This window comes from Rhinopithecus roxellana, chromosome 5 (genome assembly GCF_007565055.1).
Source record: "Rhinopithecus roxellana isolate Shanxi Qingling chromosome 5, ASM756505v1, whole genome shotgun sequence".
NCBI lineage: Eukaryota > Metazoa > Chordata > Mammalia > Primates > Cercopithecidae > Rhinopithecus > Rhinopithecus roxellana.
In genome coordinates this window covers 143,342,232-143,361,419 of record NC_044553.1, presented here as the reverse complement: position 1 = coordinate 143,361,419, position 19,188 = coordinate 143,342,232, and positions in this window count along the sequence as shown.

Sequence of the window (19,188 nt, the reverse complement as noted above, 5' to 3'; positions counted from 1 at the left end):
ATATAATTACAAAAACAAAAAATAGTATTTTCTAAAAATCTAAGGACAAGTTCAACAATACACTTACCTATTTTTTGAGTTGGTGGCATGAAAGAGAATCCATTCCAAGTGACTATACCATGTATGAATATAACTATATGCACCCAGTGGAACTGTGGCTTTGGTAATCATATTGGTGATCATAGTGCTACTCTGAGACTGATGTATATGCATTAGAAGCTAATGTAAATACATAATTATTCTTATGTCTGGGACTTGGGAAATGTAAAAATATCGGACATAGATAAATAATTTGTCAGTTAAGTAAAAATTCTATCTCAGTTATGATGTATTTAGCTTTAAAAAATTACATATTTTCTAACTTTGTTGAAAATTAAAAAAAAAAAAAAGCAGCAATTAGCATTACCAGTATCAAATTATTGATGTCTCAATACCATTTACCAAGAAAAGGAAATAAGACCCCCTGGAAAAAATGACTGAATCCAAATCTGTTTCTTAATCCCAATTTTTAAAAGGTAAACACAAAACAATATACACATAACACCTTAGATGTTATCTGAGAATGATAGGGCACCAATTTATTATTTTAGAAATTTATAATAAAGGGAAAGAGATCATAAATCAGACATTTAACCTTACCTGTCCCCTACGTGTTGCACCTCAGAATGACAAATTAGCTGGATGAAGGGATTTCCTTTAAAAGAAGTAGTCTAGCCAATAAAGGAAGAAGGGAGGTTAGAATTAGACTATCATCATTTTGTAACTCTTACTGACGTAATGAATCTAGGCAATTATCTTCAGTTACCGCTAACATCACCAAAAGGAAAACCGCCAAACATGACATACCTTCTGCCCTCCAAAATCTCAAACTTGAAACTGTTGGAGCATCTAGATTTATTTTCAAAAACACAAGAAACAAAATAATGTATAAAATAACATCTTGGGAAGATAATCAGCAAAATCCAATCTGTGGGAAACAAGATAAACAACCCAGTTTCATCAACAACTTAGTAATAAAGGGGCAGGGAAAGAGAAAGAGAGACCCAGAGAGTGAGTAGGGGGAGAGAGAGAGAAAATATCTTTTTTTTTTTTTTTTGAGATGAAATTTAGCTCTTGTTGCCCAGGCTGAAGTGCAGTGGTGTGATCTCGGTCCACTGCAACCTCTGCCTCTCAGATTCAAATGATTCTCCTGCCTCAGCCTCCCAAATAGCTGGGATTACAGGTGCCTGCCACCACACCCATGGCTCAAGCCTACAATCCCAGCACTTTGGGAGGCCGAGGCGGGTGGATCACCTGAGGTCAGGATTTCGAGACCAGCCTGGCCAACATGGTGAAACCCCATCTCTACTAAAAAAATATAGTTTAAAAAATTATTAAAAACACATAAGGGATATCAACCACCAACTAGAATATAAAGTTTTTATTCTAATTGTTATCCAATCAAGTGAGCTATAAAATAATAGTTTATAATACAGTCAAGTTAATTTTAAAACTAGTTGATAATATCAAAGAGTTAATACTAAATTTAGGTGTGATAATGAACATGATTACATTTTAAATTTTCCTTTTCTAAAGTATTACTAGATATATATTTTTTGGATGACACAATTATGAAATATATGAGATATTTGGGGAGTGAAAAGTGAGTTGAAGTTTAGAAGAAACAAGATTCACCATAAATTGAATTATGGGAACAGCGTGATGGCAGAGGAGGGCTCATTTTAGTATTTTTTAATACTTTTGTATATGCTTGAAACTTCTTGATACTTTTCTAAAGCTTCTCAAGTGATTATATTTTTGCAAGCGACTACTGGTGCATAGTAAGAACACAAAGACGTAAGAACATGGATTTGAAGAATTTGCTGTGGCAGGATTAACATCAGTAGCTGACTTTAAGCATGACCTTGAGTGCAATTCCAGGAGGTGCTGGGGGAGGCTCTGAAAAGATAGAGCTCCAGTATCTGCTCACACCAGAGTTAAAAGCAGACTTATTCAGACAATTTGGTTACTTATTTATTTCATTATTAAAGAAATTACTGTTTGTGTGTACCTATGTTGGTGTGTGTGTGCATGTGTATATCTGTTGGGATTCTTGGGGGATTAACTCCCCTGAAATACCAAAATCCACAGATGCTCAAGTCCTTTATATAAAATGGCATAGTATATGTATATAACCTATGCACATCCTTCTGCATACCTAATACAATGTAAATGCCTTGGAAATAGTTGTTATACTGTATTGTTTAGGGAATAATGGCGAGAAAATCTATATGTTAGGAAGATGAAACCATCTATTTTTTCCCCTGAATACTTCTGATCTTTGATTGGTTGAATCCACAGATGTGGAACCCACAGATAAGGAGGGCCAGCATATGTGGTATGTTGTCTTTATTTGATTCTCTTAAGGTTCTTAAAGGTCTTTGAAGGGCTTTGTAATATATTTATTTTATAAACCCTTTCATAATTCCCCTCATTTCCCTCTTCTCATTCCACCAATTGATACAATACTACATAATTAAATAACTGATTAAGTGAGACTTGGTGGGCTTAATTAAACTAGGCTGGATTGGAGATACATGGGCACACATATGAAATCAAAGAACGTGGGTCCTGAACATAGGACCACAGGAAGGATGGAAAGATTCTTCTGGAATTCAAGGACATGTAGAGGGTTGCAAAACCTTGACTCAATTATATTTTAAGACTCTCATCTCCATAACTCTATTCAGGGCCCTAAAAGAATTTCTTTTATAAAGATGGTTAAATATTATCATGAAGCTCCATCCTAACAAGAAAATAATTCTCAACAGAAGAGTCTGCCAGGCTTGTGCAGAAAGGAAGGGGTATGTGTAGAAAATGCTACCAGGGTTTTAAGTCCTAAGGACATGTGTCTAAGCTTCAATGTCTCTTTAGTATCAAGCAATGATACTCCTTGTTTCCAATCCTCCCAACTCACTCCCCTCACTCCTACCAGTAGCATATCTGATGCCTCTTTATCATTTAAAGTCAAAAACCATCATAGGACCTACCAAAACCCTGGCCATTACAATATTTTTTCATATAATGGGTGCCACTCTTTCCAGACACCATAGAGAGGTTTATTCTGATTTGGTTCACCTTGATGTTAGCAACTGGAAAACTGCTATTGGTATACGTGGGTGTTTATAAATAGGTGGTTTAGAAAATAAACCCAGATTACATCTGGCCATTTAAAATGTCCACTCTATGGCAAGATCCCTCTCCTGAATTGGGCCTCTCTAACTGTCCCTATGAAGCACTGTCCAATGTGTCTGATACTTCCAGTTTCTATGGATAGCATGTAGAATAATCTGTTTGGTAAAACAGCTTAAGAGTGGAAACATCAAGGTGATTTGTGGCCTGGTGAGATAACTTCTCCTCTTCTGTACCCCATCTTACTTTTTCTTTAAACCTCCAGGAAGTGTCATTAATTTAGGGCTAAATCCACAGCAAGCCAGTTTTATTTCTGAGTCCCAGTTTCCAAGTTGATCAAATACAAATGCAATTGCTGAACAACCTGATAAGACTGTGAGACATTTTAAGAATCATTTGAAATAATTATCCATTTAACAATATGGCAGAGATAAGTAGAAAACAAAAATATGAAATATTAATGATGTTGCCAGTTGACCCAGCTTGTCTAATTTTTAGTTCCTTAGTGTAGGCTTCTCTGAACCCCACTGTGTAATAAATATTTACAGCGTTGGGCTTCATTGTGTACATTGTCCTAAGTGTGTGCCCTCAACTTAACAGTTCTGAATCAGTCAGTCTGCCCCATTCTCTCCTAAACAGATGATAACCTGTACATTACTTAACGCTATGCTTTTCAGGACCCAAAAGTCTATTTAAACACACACTGAATACTGGATGTCTCAATAAAGATGTCTTGAATTACCTGGAATAATTGAACCATCCAGAAGATGCTAGATTTTTCCACATGGCATTGAAGTCTATGGTATAACAGTCACCTCATGTGACAGAGGCATCGTGTGACCAGGGACAAATGGTGTATAAAACAGAAAGGTTAAGGGTAGTCAGATCCTGACTGTGCCCATTGTATTTCAGTAATTGCCACTTAGTATTTGATTTAATGGAAGCTGAGGAATAAAAAAAGGTTTCTCTAGACATAGCTGTGATGCTAATTTTTACTATACCATTCTCTGTCTTCCTAAATTACATTTGGAAACCTCTGTTTTCTATTATAGTTTCCCTCTCCCGGCTTTCTGCACACATTCTCCAGTCTCTCAGTGGCCTCATTAAATACAACTACTGTACATTGTAAATTATAGGGTCTCTGGTTAACTAGTTTGTCCTGCTCTGAACTAAAGAGGCAAATTCCATTGTATATATGGGGCAAAATATGTGCCTGTCATCCTTACTTGTTAGGCTGTCCAGTCTTGTTTTAGATCATTTATTGATGAAATTTGTTAACTCCAATTATGTGTGTCTTGGAGGGATCCTATGTATGTGCATTTAAAAACACCTTGTTCTATTTCTTCAAATTTGAGCTAGGAAAAGGTGCTCTTTGCTTCTATGAAATACCCATTGATAATAAAGTCAGAGAGTCTGGAAGGAGCTATTTTCATCACATTCAGCTCTTCAAGTTATACAAGCCTCCACAGGTAACACTAGTGAAAAATAATCATTAGAGACATCCTGTGGGAACTGAAATTCCAAAGCAGGGGCTAATTAGTCATCCTTAGAGTATTACCTATTGTTCTGTTTCTAACTTGGTCTTGGAGAGATTCCAAAACTTGAAGATCCAGGATACAAATTTATTCTCTTAGTAATATTTACAGTAATTATAGTCCATGCCACAGTTAGATGTTAACTATGTTCTTCCCTGACTGTAAAGTCTCTGTGTGTGTGTGTGTGTGTGTGTAATTGAATAAAGGCAAAGAAGAAAAAAATAAAAAAACAAAAAAACAAAAAACCCTGACTGTATCTGTAATCTCATACCAAATGCCCTTTTGAGATTCTTAACACCAAATTAAATCTTCTGTTCTTTGTTTTCTTGATCTAACTGGGATCAGCAGCCAAAGGCAATGAAAATCTACAAGATAAATTATTCTGGTTTCCAATGAGGTTGTGGATACTACAAAACTTACAAGAGGGACAGGCACTGCATGCCACAAGTTCTGAAGAACATCAAAGCATTAGGGCTTTCTCAGAAAATCTGGAAGTCCCTAGATTACCATTTGAATGCCTATTCAATCACTTCAAATCCTTGAAAAGGCAACTTTGAAGGAGGGTGAAGGAGGTTAATAATTAATAATGTAGTACAGAGCTTCAACTGGAGCAATTTAAGCATTTAATAAACCAACACACAGCTAAAGCTAGCTCATTAGAAATAGGGACAACTGAAAATTGAAGAAAAAAGTTAGAGCAACATGGTTTGTTTTTGGCTACACCAGTCAGAAGTGTCTTCAATAGCAGTGAGAATAGATAGCTGTCTTTGAGTATAATTTGAGAGGAAGTTGGAAAGCTACAGAGCTCCAAAATAGCTCTACTATGAACTTACCACTTATGCCAAATTCTGAGATTTCACACATTTTGAAAGAAGCAGCCTGTAACATTTATTCCAAGTGAATTTATCAAGTCCTATTGAAACCAAAATTAATTTGGGAAAGAGTGGAAATATTTTGAACACCTAAACAGGAGTTGAAGAAAGAGAGAAAGAGAGCAATCAAGAAGATGTGATTGGCAATTCACATAAAGTAAAACAATAGGCTGGATTAGGAGACTTGGAAGCCATCAAAACTACAAAGATCCTGGCACCAGTATTATATGTAATTCCCCCCCAAAAAATAACAACTATTAAATAGATCAAGGAAGTTCCAAATGCCGGCAATGTTCCATTTCATATTTTGAACTAATTCATTGAGCTGACTATATTGTGTCCTCTGCCCATGCTTTGCCTTCCAATCAGGTATTCCCACACAGGCTGGATATTTTGATGGATGAACTGCACTGAAAGGGATCATGGACAAATCCTGAATATTTCCTGCTTTACAATTTTGCCAGCAGACTCCAGTTTCAGGTACAAAGAGACTCCTAGTAATATAGAGACCACAAACATGTAAAGGTACTGCAAAAGCAAGCAAGCAAACAAACAAAAAGCAGAAAGTTTTGTCTTTCCCTGATGTAAGAGGAATCAGATGAAGTCCTAAGCCTCAGTCTCCCCATCCTTCTATATTATGTATTGGACATTCTATGAGCCCCTTCCAATGGAGATATTAGGCAGACATGGGTAATATTAATGAGGACAGGAAGAGTTTGACTATTGAGAAGCCTTGGTGTATTAGTCCATTTACATGCTGCTGATAAAGATACACTCGAGACTGTGTAATTGATAAAGAAAAAGAGGTTTAATGGACTCACAGTTCCACGTGGCTAGGTAGGTCTCATAATCATGGCAGAAGGTGAAAGCCCCATCTTACATGGCAGCAGGTAACAGAGAGAATGAGAACCAAGTGAGAGGGGTTTCCCCTTATAAAACCATCAGATCTCGTGAGACTTATTCAATACCACGAGAACAGTACGGGGGAAACTGCTCCCATGATTCAATTATCTGCTACCAGATCCCTCCCACAACACATGGGAATTATGGTAGCAACAATGCAAGATGAGATTTGGGTGGGGACACAACCAAACCATATCACTTGCTGAACTCCAATTACAAACCTTACACCTCCTCAGAACCGATAATCCCCAAAGTTGCCTAGACCTCATAATCACTCAAGAGAGCTCTGCTCTGGATCTGTCAAGTCAGAATTTCCTCCACAGAAGATCTGGTCAGGCTCTTTTTAGTACATTCTTCAGAGGATTCTTCTGCTCTCAGCCTGGCACTTTCCTGTGGCCTGAGAGTTGGGAGCCACTGTTCTTTATTCTGTAGTTTGTTCTGGACCTTTTATGTTTCAAGTCATAAATCATATTCCCAAGAGCACTTTCAGCAACTTTTAAACTCTATTCTTTCATTTCTTTTAAATTCTCATTTCCTCAATGCCCTTTGCCTGTCGTAGGGATCTTATTCTCAACCCACATACATTTTCTGTGGCTTTCAAGTGTATTTTATAAAAAGGACTCCATACGTGCTAGTTAACAGAAGCTGAATCCCCCAGCAGCGCCACAAATGCCTCTCTGGTGAAGTAACTCAGCCCATGGGGTTACTGGTACCGAGTTTTAAACAGAAGGTCAAATATCACATCAGAAAATCAGAAGGTAGTGGTATCTGTTTGTGAGATTCATGGCAGAACAGTAAAAATAAAGTACTGGGTGAGGAGATCTAGGCTCCAATTCAAGCTTTTGTACTGATGTGTTGAACAACTTGAGCAAGTTATTTAATCTCTCAGATTCTGAATTTCTTCATTTGCCATTTGAGAGCTTTCTCATTTGCTTTATCTGCATCTGAGGGGTCCTTGAGGGTCAAATTAGTAGAAAGTGCTTCGCAATTGTAACGTACTGTTAGTAATCCAAGAAACACCTCCTAAGATCTGCTTTTTTAACATTTAGATCAATTTTTTTTCTGTTACTTTACCATCTTCTAACTCTCAGTGCTCCTTCTCATAAGTGGAGATGGAGAAAGATCTGGCATGCCAGAGAATTTTGTTATCCTTAAGAATCTGAGTAATGGAAAGGAAATAACACAGTTTCTAAGTTTTTTCTCCTTGTATTAGTTTCCTAGGACTATTGTTATAAATGAGCACAAACAGGTGGCTAAAAACAACAGAAATGTATTCTCTTACAGTGCTGGAAGACAGCAGTTTAAAATATGGGTGGGTGTTGTCCCAGTTGCACTCCCTCCAAAGCTGCTTAGGTAAAATCATTCCTTTTCTCTTCGAGTTTGTGGCAGTTGCCAGCAATGCTTTGGGTTCTTTGGTTTGGGGCAGCTTAACTCAAATTTCTGCCCTCATCTTTACATGACTGTCTTCTCTCTATGTATATTTGTATCCACATTCCTCTCCTCTTATAAAGATACCGGTAATTGGATTAGAATTGGTCTTAATCCCTTGTAACTTCATCTCAACTTGATTACATCAGCAAAACTCCTACTCTGAAATGAAGTTATGAAGCAGGAGAATAGGGTCTGGAAGCAGGGAACCTAAAGGCTTCCGGAACTAAATCAAAGGGAAAAACCCCAACTTCATAAGACCAAGTAAGTGACTTTGCAACTCCAGCTATGATGGGAAACATCCTCTTCATTTGCATAGGATGTACAACAAGTAAATAACTTGTAACCTCACTTCATCCACTTCATTTGCATAGGCTATATGCCAAGTAAATAATTTCATAACTTTACTTCAGCCTCTTCATTTACACTCGGGTGTACACCAAGTAACCAATGTGAAACCTGTAGAGGGCATTTAAAACCCAGAAAATTCTGTATCTGACTCTTGAGCCACTTGCCTGGACCCACTCCCACCCTGTGGAGTATGTTTTCCTTTTTCAATAAATCTCTGCTTTCGTTGCTTCATTGTTTACTTGCTTTGTCTGTCCATTTTGTCAAATTCTTTGTTCAAAATGTCAAGAGTCTGGACACCATCCACTGCTAACAGTTATCCAAGCAGATTTCGGGTGGACACGCTTTTGAGAGACCGTTAAACCCAGTACACTTCTGTGGATTTTTTTCTCTCTCTCTTCTTGAGCCTCCTTTATAGCTGATTTTTCAAATCAAAACTTTGAATTTCTTATCAGAAATTATACAAATTAGGAAGAATCCTGCCTCTTTTATTTTAGTATGAAAATGAATCATGGCAGAAAACTAGAATTACAGGGTTACAATGTACATTAAAAGAAGAAATCAGTTTCTATTGGAGGGGATGGAAAGGCCTTAGTACTACTGAAAGGGGTGTGGAAACACAACTGTTGAAACTTCAATCCATGGAAGCTAGGGGATATTTTATACCTGCATTAAAATATTTGAATAAAGATTACAAGACAAAGTGGAATTACAAAGTTATTTGGTGAATGTCACCCATGGGGATAGGAAAGCTAAATCAACTCATCTGAAAATAAAACTATTCATCAATAAAATGATTTTTATAGTGCTAACAAATATATATTATAATTTTAGATAATATATCAATAATATATATTAAGACACATAATTATAACATATTAATATAATTACAATATTAATAATATATAAATCATCTATAATTATTTATATATAATTACTGTGATGGTACTTGTGTATATATTTTATATTTAAATAGGTATTTAAAATGTATATATGTTTATAATTATGTATATAATATGTATGTATATATATCAAATTACCTTAAGTTCATTTTTTTTTTTTCTTATGTACAGAACCGTAACCTGATTTCTGGGGGAAATTTAGTGGAAAAAGAAAGGTTATGGTTGTATAAACTTCACATTCAAACATTAAAACATTTCATCAAAGGTTGTTAATTGCGTAAAATGTAAGCGTTTAAACTTGATTACAAAAAATGAGTCTGAATCTATGCTGCTCTTCTTTCTTATCCTACTCAGTGAAGTTCAGAGCTAAGTTTAATTGTGCTAAAACCATCCTCTTTTTTTGTTTTGTTTTGTTTTTTGAGACAGAGCTTCACTCTTATTGCCCAGGCTGGAATGCAATGTTGTGACCTGGGCTAACTGCAACCTTCCGGGTTCAAACAGTTCTTCTGCCTCAGTCTCTGGAGTAGCTGGGATTACAGGCACCTGCCTCCACTCCTGGCTAATTTTGTGTATTTTTAGTAGAGATGACATTTCATCATGTTGGCCAGACTGGTCTGAAACTCCTGATCTCAGGTGATCTGCCCGCCTCAGCCTCCCAAAGTGCTGGAATGCTAAAACCATATTCTTAATGACAATATAATGGCAGAGTTGAATGTACATTGGAGTTCCCCTCCTTACCTATAGCTTTTTAGTTTCAATTCCTGGAGTTTTAACAAGTGTGTGGTATATATTTCTTATTTCATTGCAAAATACGCTATAACAGGTAGAAGAAGTTGGTGGTATGAAGTATTAGGTTGAGCTACATGAAATTGATTACATTCAACATTTTTTTACCTAACAGAAAGTTAAACTCATATTGTTCAAATCAATATAAATAAATAAATAAACTAAAACAAGAAAATAATAACTGTCAGGGGAAATTCACCACAAACAAGTTTGCCACATGTCCTTTTCTGATAGAATACTAGAGTGTTTTATTAATATGTGGAAAAGGCATTCAGCATTAGTTTATTTATTGAATATTTAATGAGTATTTTTAATGTGCAGAACACCAGAAGATATGCCAATAGAACATGTAAAACAGGTGTTTATGCCCTCAAATAACTTGGAATCCAATTGGAGTGAAAGTCAACATAGCCAAAAAATTGTTTTAACATTCAAATGACATTTACAGAACCTTTAGGATGCTGCAAGTGCTTTGCTAGGCTCTGAGAAGCAATAGTGAGCAAAACATAAAGCATGATCCCTGTTCTCATATTCTGGAGGTTCAGACTGACCTTAGTCACGTAAACTCAAATTTTTTCTACCAAGACCAATACTTCAAAAAAGAAAAAAAATGCAGTGTTAAAGGAACTTATAATAAAAAAAACTGATACAATTTTTTGGACTTCAGCAAACTAAAGGTTGGGTAAAAATTAACTAGATTAAGCTGTGTGAGTGTGTTATGGATATGGACAGGAGGCAGAGAAATACTGGGTGGAAGAGGGTGGGGTACCTGGTGAGGGCTCCACCCTCAAGCCCGGACCTGCTGCCCAAAGTGGGAACTAGCCCTGTTTTCCCACCCAAATGCTGCCTTTTGGCTGACCCCGCCCCCTATCCTGTGCCCATAAGAATCCCAAACTCCCGACTCAGTAGACACACACATACATACGCAGAAGAGAGAAGCATCTGAACATGAAGGGGAGAAGCAGCAGCTAGACGTCAGAGACTATGGTCAGAGAAGGGTTCAGCCAGGGATGGCCAGACTCCAGGGGAAGATTATCTTCCCTCTCTACCCACTTTACAGCTCCGCTTCGCTCTGAGAGCCATTTCCACTACTCAGTAAAGACCTCTACATTCACTACCCTTCAATTCATTCATGTGACCTGATTCTTCCTGGATGCCAGAAAATAACTTGGGTACCAAGAGGGCAGGGTGTAAAAGGCTGTCATCCTGTCCCTCCACTGAGCTGGTTAACACCTAGTCATCTGTGGATGGCAAATGCTAAAAGAACACTGATTGTGACACATGCCTTCTGGGGCGCTGGGGGTCGCAGTTACCCGCTTTCAGATGGCAGAGCTAAAAGAACATTGTAACATGCTTGGACGCTGCCATGGGACCCTCACCAAGACTGCTTCCATCAGAGTGGAGCTGGTGCATTTATTTGCTGGAACCATCCACTCATGTGCTCCCTGCCATAAGGGATTGAGCACAGCAGCTGAGTAAACGAGCCACCACCTTCACAAGTCCTGCAAAAGGATCAAGGAAGCTATCCTGTTTCATTATTATTGTTGGTGGGGATTTCTGTCAAGGGAAAGTGCTTGCTCCAGGAACTGTAAGGAGCCAAATGAAGAATGCATGCAAGATGGCAATAGAAGGATCAGCAAACCCAGGCAAAGGAGGGCCTGGAAAATTTCCTTAAGGATGTTGTCTTTCTCATGAACTCTCTGGGAAACCATTAAATACTCATGCAGAAAAGTTTGGAAATCCAATTTGCATTTTAAAGATGTCTTTCCCAGCAGCATGGAAATAAGAATGGATTAGTGAAAAGCTAGATTGAAGATAGGGTACAGGCTACAAGTTTTTGCAGGAAACTCAGATAAAGGTGGTGGCAATAGGAATGAGGGTGATCTTTGCTATAGCAGGGACGTGCATAGAGCATTGCTGAACCACAGAGCAGAGGTATATTTCTCAGAGTTGCTGCGTGTAGAGAGTAGGCTCAAAGATCATGTCCCAAAAGCATTGCAAACGTTAAATGAGACTCTCACTGCATCTGCAAATTCCTGTTATACTATCACTTTGTGTGGTCCAATGTGATTTGAAGGAGAAGTTGAGACTAGACCATCATTCAGGTTGTTCCCCCAACTGTATGTATTTACAAGTTATTTTATCATTCTGGGCCTCAGTTCCCTAACTTGAAATATGAAAAATAATGCAGTCTCTACTTCATAGGAATAATGTTTTAATCACATAATAAAATGAAAAAGAAATTTGACCAAGGAAGGAATATTGTAAAAATGTAAGTTATTAATTTTTTTTGCATAATTGTTGAAAGCCTATCTTTCTAAAATATGGTAGGAAGGGAGAAAATAGGACTGAATATTGTTTCTATGCTCAGAGAAAAAGATATTATTGTCTCCCTTTTCATTTTGTAAGTTTAGAGGTTTTAATTCTGAGCATTTTGTAAAAAGCTCCATACCCTGTGGGTGCTAAATAATTACTTGTCAACTGACTTGTTATTAAATGTTACTTTTAATCACCTTGCAGAGAGAATTTAAAGTAGGCTACAGAAGGACAGTCTTGATAACCTAATGGATCTTAAAATTTCCCTAAGTCTGCTGTGTTGCATTTAAATTCATAAGCTATTACACCTTAATTTCTTTAGAGAGAAGATAGTGCTCTGTGAGCTTTTTCTACAATAAAGAATATTGGAAAAAAATATCTTTCAATGGAACAATTATTTCTTTCCAAGGGAACAATTATTTCTTTCACAGGATGACCTTTCCTTCAAACACCTCCGGTTGGTAAAACTTTGTAAGTTTTAGGGGGGAAATAAATTCTTTAGAACAGTGTCTGTATCACCTTTTCCAAACAAAAGAAAGGAAAGATACAATTTGAAAAAATGATACAACAAAAACCCAAATTTCAAGGCCAGATCTTATAAAGTGCCTGCACGTAGAACATTTAGTCTCACTGATTCATGAGAAAGGTGCATGCTGTTTTACAGTGGCTGTCTGAGTACCCAAGTCTCCAGGTAACTGATATTGCAGTTCTCAGAGCTGTTGTGATGAGCTGGGATGAGTCAGGTGGTATATCCTTCCTTCTGGATGCACTGAAACTTCCTCCTTAAAAGCAGAACGATGATCTGTAGCCTTTGGTTTAATGGCGTCTCATGTGCTCGGCTTTCGAAAAGCGAATGACCAAGTAAAATCTGGAGCAACTCACCAACTATTCAGATGCTTACTTTTCCTAGTACCAAACTCTGAATGACTTGTAATCATCTAAATGATGCATTTTCTAGATTCTGGCAGCTTCCAGATATCAGACACAGATATCTACAGTTTTCAAATATCTGTCATTAAGATCAGGCCTTTGCGATTAGACAGAGATGGCGGCAATACATGGATAACCACCTACCAGCAATAAAACTTTACTTAAATTCTCTAAAACTCAGTTTCCTCATTTGAGAAGTGGGGATATTAATAATGTCAAACCCATATGTTTATAGGCGGCAGGATTAAAAAAGCAAAGCTTTCAGCTCATTACTGGGCACATGGAAGCACCCAATACATATAAGCTGTTATTCTGAGTCCTCTCTCATTGTCTTGTGGATGGCTGTCTTCCAATGTCTTCACATACCTTTCCTCTGTCTGCAACTGTGTCTTAACCTCCTCTTATAAGGACAGTAATCATATTGGACTAGTGCCCACCCATATTACCACATTCTTTTTTGATTTCCCCTTTAAATCCCTATCTCCAAATAATAGTCACATTCTAACTTGCTGTAGTTTAGGATTTTCATATAGGAATTTTGAGGGAACACAATACAGCCCATTACAAGGTCTCATAAGACCAAAATTAAGGTGACAGTTGATACTACGGTCTCTTGGGGTCCCTTTTGAACCTCATTGTTTGTAGATAGAATTCATTTTGGCTTAGGCTAAGTTGTTAGAAAGGAAAAGATAATATAATGTTAGATAGATATAGATAGAGATAGATATATAGAAAATGTATATAAAATGTAACATAAATATATAATGTATAAATATAATGTTATATGTGTATAAAATATACCCAGCTCTGAAATATATGAAATATTTTTAGGTATATTTAGGTTGACTTCTTCATTCTTGGTATTCGCCTTCCTTAGTCTGCTCATTCTCTAGTCCACTCACTTACATTTCTTTTTCATTTCCTCCTGATTTTTTAAAATTCTTGAAATATTTTATTTTTATATTCTTAATGAATGGGGTTTCTTTTCATTGCCCAGGGTGGCCTAGAACTCCTGGGCTCAGGCAGTCCTCATCAGGCTCCCAAGTAGCTGAGACTAAAGGTATATGCCACCACACCCAGCTTAGAAACTTAAAAAAAAAAAAGTTCTTTTTAATTAAGAAGCTACTAGGATGATTTGTACAATAAGACAGAAGTCAAACTCTAGAATGAATCATATATACATTTTAGATCACACACTTATCTATAAACATAAAATAAACCTTCGGTGGACCTCGATACTAATCTTTCTGGGTTCTCCTCCCTACTGAATTTTTATCTCTCTTAACCAATCTAGAGAAAAAAATAATAATAATGATCTTTATCTTGTTGCAGCACTCCCTATTCTTCTGTTTGGAGTGGCGACTTTATAAATGACATTATCTTGGTAAGACTTTCTCTAAAATTGTGTACTTGCTCAATAATTATCAAATATTAATCACTTCCTAGTTATGGAAGTTTTGCATTGCATTCTGTTATGTGATAGAAAAATGCTTTTAAACTCAGTAAGTTTTCAATAAAAGAAATGTTTATGTTACAGTGCAGGGCTCTCTCTCTTTCTCTGTTTCTGTTAATCTTTGTTCTCCCTGTTGCATGCACACTCCGTGTTCCCAATTTTGTTATGTCTGGCTTGATCAGAAATCCTCATGTACTGAGCTGAAAAGAAACATCACTTCCTGTTTGCGATTGGACAAATGCAAAGAAAAATGGTCATTTATTGAGATTAATGGTAAATCTTTTCCTGTTCACTGCCCCACAGACCCATAGCTTCTCAGATCAAGAGCAACCATTTAGCAACTGTATTCTCTTTAAATTGTGGGTCAGATCGTATTTCTTATGAAACTTGGATATCCTAATATTACTGAATTAAACTGTGATTGAGTTAAAATAATGTTAAGAAAAACTCCACTAGTAGACTTCTTAGTTCTTGGTATTCGCCTTCCTTAGTCTGCTCATTCTCAAGTCCACTCACTTAAATTTCTTTTTCATTTCCTCCTGATTTTTAAAAAATTCTGTTATAGTATTCTTTTGGTTATACATTCAAACATGTTCTTCTTACATGTTTTGAGAAAATCTGAATGTCAATTCATATAATTGCAAACAATTTCACACAATATGGATCTGAAATCTAGACTGCAAATTTATTACATGCATTTAAGTTTTAATACAAAATGTTCTTATTATATAATCACTAAGTGGAATTAGCTTTTAATCTTTCTAGACAAAGTTTATAAGACATCATTGTTTTCGATGAGGCTCCTGCTCTAGGCCTTAGCACCTAAGGTTGACTCCAGATCAAACCAAAACGAAGTCACTTTTGCTAAGTGTCACGTAATCAAACTGAATTTTCAAATGAGCTTGTTTTTTCTAAAAACCAGGAGATTCTACTGAATCTGAGTCAGCACAATCAGGCACTTTCCTCTGTTTTAAGCCTATAAGGAAAGTGGCTTTGAAATGAACAATTTTCTTGTTCCTTGTTTCTGATTTCTTTAGTCACTTTCTGGCTATAAAGCTCAACTTTTCTGCCCGACTTATTGTAATAGTCATTCTACTTTGTAGAAAGAGCTGTTGCCCAATTCTACAATCACAAATAGAAGACAACTAAGTCTTTAAATTAGATTTGCTGTGATTTTGTCATTTGATAGTCAATGTAACTACTTAGTCCAAAGACATTTTTGCATGTCTACATTGACTTTCAATAATTTTGAGAAGTAACTACATAGAGTTTACTTATTCTACTAGAAACTTGGAATATACTTTCTCCAGAAAGTATCAAATCAAGAACTATAACTTTATTAGTACAGAGCAATAAAATCTTTATATCAGATTCTGGTTTAAAAATACAATACAAGACAATTCAAGCTTAAGAGTATGGAAAACCAAGTGTATTTCATATGCTTTCATTTTTCAAAGAGTTTATTACCTTAATGTCATGTTGTACATGGACCACTCGCATCTGAATCGCTTGAGCTGATTACTTTCTGTTCAGTTTTATTTTTTAACTCAGATATATGTGGTCTCTGGCATAGTGAATCTGAATTCTGTGGGAGGGACCCTTATTGAAGAATTTTCAGTAAGTTCATTAAGTCATTCAGCAAACATCTCAGTGTCCACCATGTACCATCCATTATTATAGGACTAATGATACAACCACAGCTGCCACCTGTCAGAGAAAACTACATTCTATTTCATGGGAGACAAGTAAAGAACAAATTAATTTAAAAATAATTATAATGTCCAATTTGGTAAGTGCTATTCATAAAAATAAAGCACCTCAAAGGGTTAGAGACTCCAATTAGGAGGAGAAGGAGGGGAGATTTCAATTTCAAATAAAATAATAAAGGAATGGATCATAGAGACAATGCATGAAGGAAGAGAGGGGAAAATCCAGTAAGATATGTAAAGAGAAGGACTTTCCAGGCATAACAAATTAGAGTTGAGATGAGAGGAGCCTAATACGTCTGAATAAGAGCGAGAATACTAGGGTAGCTGAAGTCAGCTGAATGCAGCAGAGACAGTATTTGTGGGTCCATAAGAGAGTGAATTCTGCAGACACACTGCTTGGTGACAACCACTCACCTGCTGTGTGACCTTTGGCAAGCTTCATAATTGCTCTGTGCCTCAATTACTTCATCTCTAAAGTAGATGAGCAATAATTGTACCTCCCTTATTGAGTTGTCATGAACGTTTAATATTTGTAACTGCTTGGTACTCATAAAAATAAAGAATAACAGAAGATGGGTTCAGAAAGGCAAGGGGTACTGAATCTGTAGAATATTTACTTTCTCTCTGAGTTGAGAAACCAATATAGGTTTGAGTTGAGAAATGGTGAGATTCAACATACATATTAAGTAGGACAGAATTTTGTATTTCTTTTTTTATTCCTGATTAAGGAATTCCTTGAAAAGAACACCTGAATTTTTGATCCAGCGTGTCATTTATTTTATTTTATTGTTGTGGCCTTCGACCATCTGAATATCAAAAATCTCCTCTGTTTAAAATATGCTCAAGTATTTCCAAGGGTTAATATATGCTCCAGTGCCTGTTATTCCGGTCATGAATAGTAGAGCACCACTCATACTTTCCTTGTTGCTACATCCTAACACAAATCTATCATTTCCAAAGTTCTTGACCCGCACTTTCCTTGTCCATATTACAGGATATATATGTTTGTCCAGCTTATCTCACTGTGTTACTTGAATGTCAACTGAGATAAAATACACATTAGCTCACTGAAAACGATAAAACTCTGTAAAAGCAAATATTTGATAACCCATGGTGTTGTTCTGATGTTTTTAAGTTTTATAGCATTGGGCCAATTACAGAAGGTCCCTAAATTATGATAGTTCAACATACAATTTTGTTTTTAAAGACAAGTTTTCACTCCATTGCCCAGGCTGCAGTTACAAATTTTTGACATTAACATGGTGTGAAAGAAATACACATTCAGGAGAAACTGTATTTCCAATACCCATACAACCTTCTTTTTCTTTTTACTTTCTGTATTCAATAAAATAACACTTTTTTTATAGAATAGGATTTGTGTTAGATGATTCTGCCCAACTATGGGTTAATATAAGTGTTCTGACCATGTTTAAAGTTGGCAAAGCTAAGCTATGATGATTGGTAGGTGAGGTCTATTAAATGCATTTTCAACTTACAATATTTTCACCTTACAATGGGTTTAGCAAGATGTCATTCTGTTGTAAGTCATGGAGCACCTCTACTTTTTCCTATTTGCCCACTTATAAATTCATCTATTTCCTACTTGTACTTTTGAAATTCTTTAATTGTGTCATGCACTGTGCCAAATTCTATTTTGGTCTTCATTTTAAGAGTTACTAGTTAATCTGAGGGTTGCATTTTGGATTTTGAGTACCTAAACCAGTATGTCAAACACTGAGCACTCAAATACCTAGACAACTATAGAACTGAAGTTGCCTGAAGCAAAGGCAAGCACAGCATCGTGGATGGACATAGTAAGCCCTAATATTGCAGATGGCCCCAAATAAAACTACGACCAAGAATTCATGCTCACTGATGCAAGTTTATTTGCTAGTTTGGGGATGAGAATGAGATTGAGACTCGAGACAAGTTAAGTGTTTGGGTGATGCTTAGATAATGTAGAAGCATGTCAGGGCCTCTGAGTCTGAGGATTAAGGTTGGAGAATGAGAATACACTAAAATCATGTCAATGTTTAGCATAGGAGAGTAAGTATGTGATTGTATACATTTAATTTAGTATTCTCAGGCCTTTCTACCTTGACTATTCATTGAGAACTGGGCTATATTCTCTCACCGAAAATGGATGTCCCTTCTGTTTAGTTACTAGTTTCCCACATGCCATTCTTTTTCTGTTTTTATTATTTTATTTATTTTTTTGTCTCTCATCAAAGAGCAATACAACTTTGGTTATAAACAGCAAGTGCTACGAATTGCCAGCTGGATGCTCTACTTGTAGGCAATGACAATAAGAAGAGGCTGATGAACAAAAGCTCATGTTGCTGATGAGAAGCAATTAAGAGAGCAACTAAGGACAAGTGTTCCATTTGAGACAGACAGGCACACAGAGAGTGAGTGAGAGAAAGAGAGAGAGAGAGAGAGAAAGAGAGAGAGAGAAAGAGAGAGAGAGAAAGAGAGAGAGAGAGATCACCAGGCCATTCAGACTTTACAAAGCTGGTCTGTTTTCTTCCCTTCAAGTGGCTAAAGATGCCAGGATTCCTGACATCCTCAATTGAATTTTCCCCAGGTTAATCCCATCCTTCTAAAAATATCCAAGCCTAAAATAATGATGATGTCAAACACAGAAGTGGTTCTTAGCCCTGGGAATAAGAGGACAGCATGGCCGTGGAGCTGCACAGCAGCTTGTTAGAATGATGTCTGTAGTGGCATGATGGGGCCTGGAGACAGTGTCTATGGGAATTCCAACAGCAGGCTTCAACCCTATCACATGGCACTTGCATAGAAACTCATGAAACAACTCAAAAAATACGTTTGTGC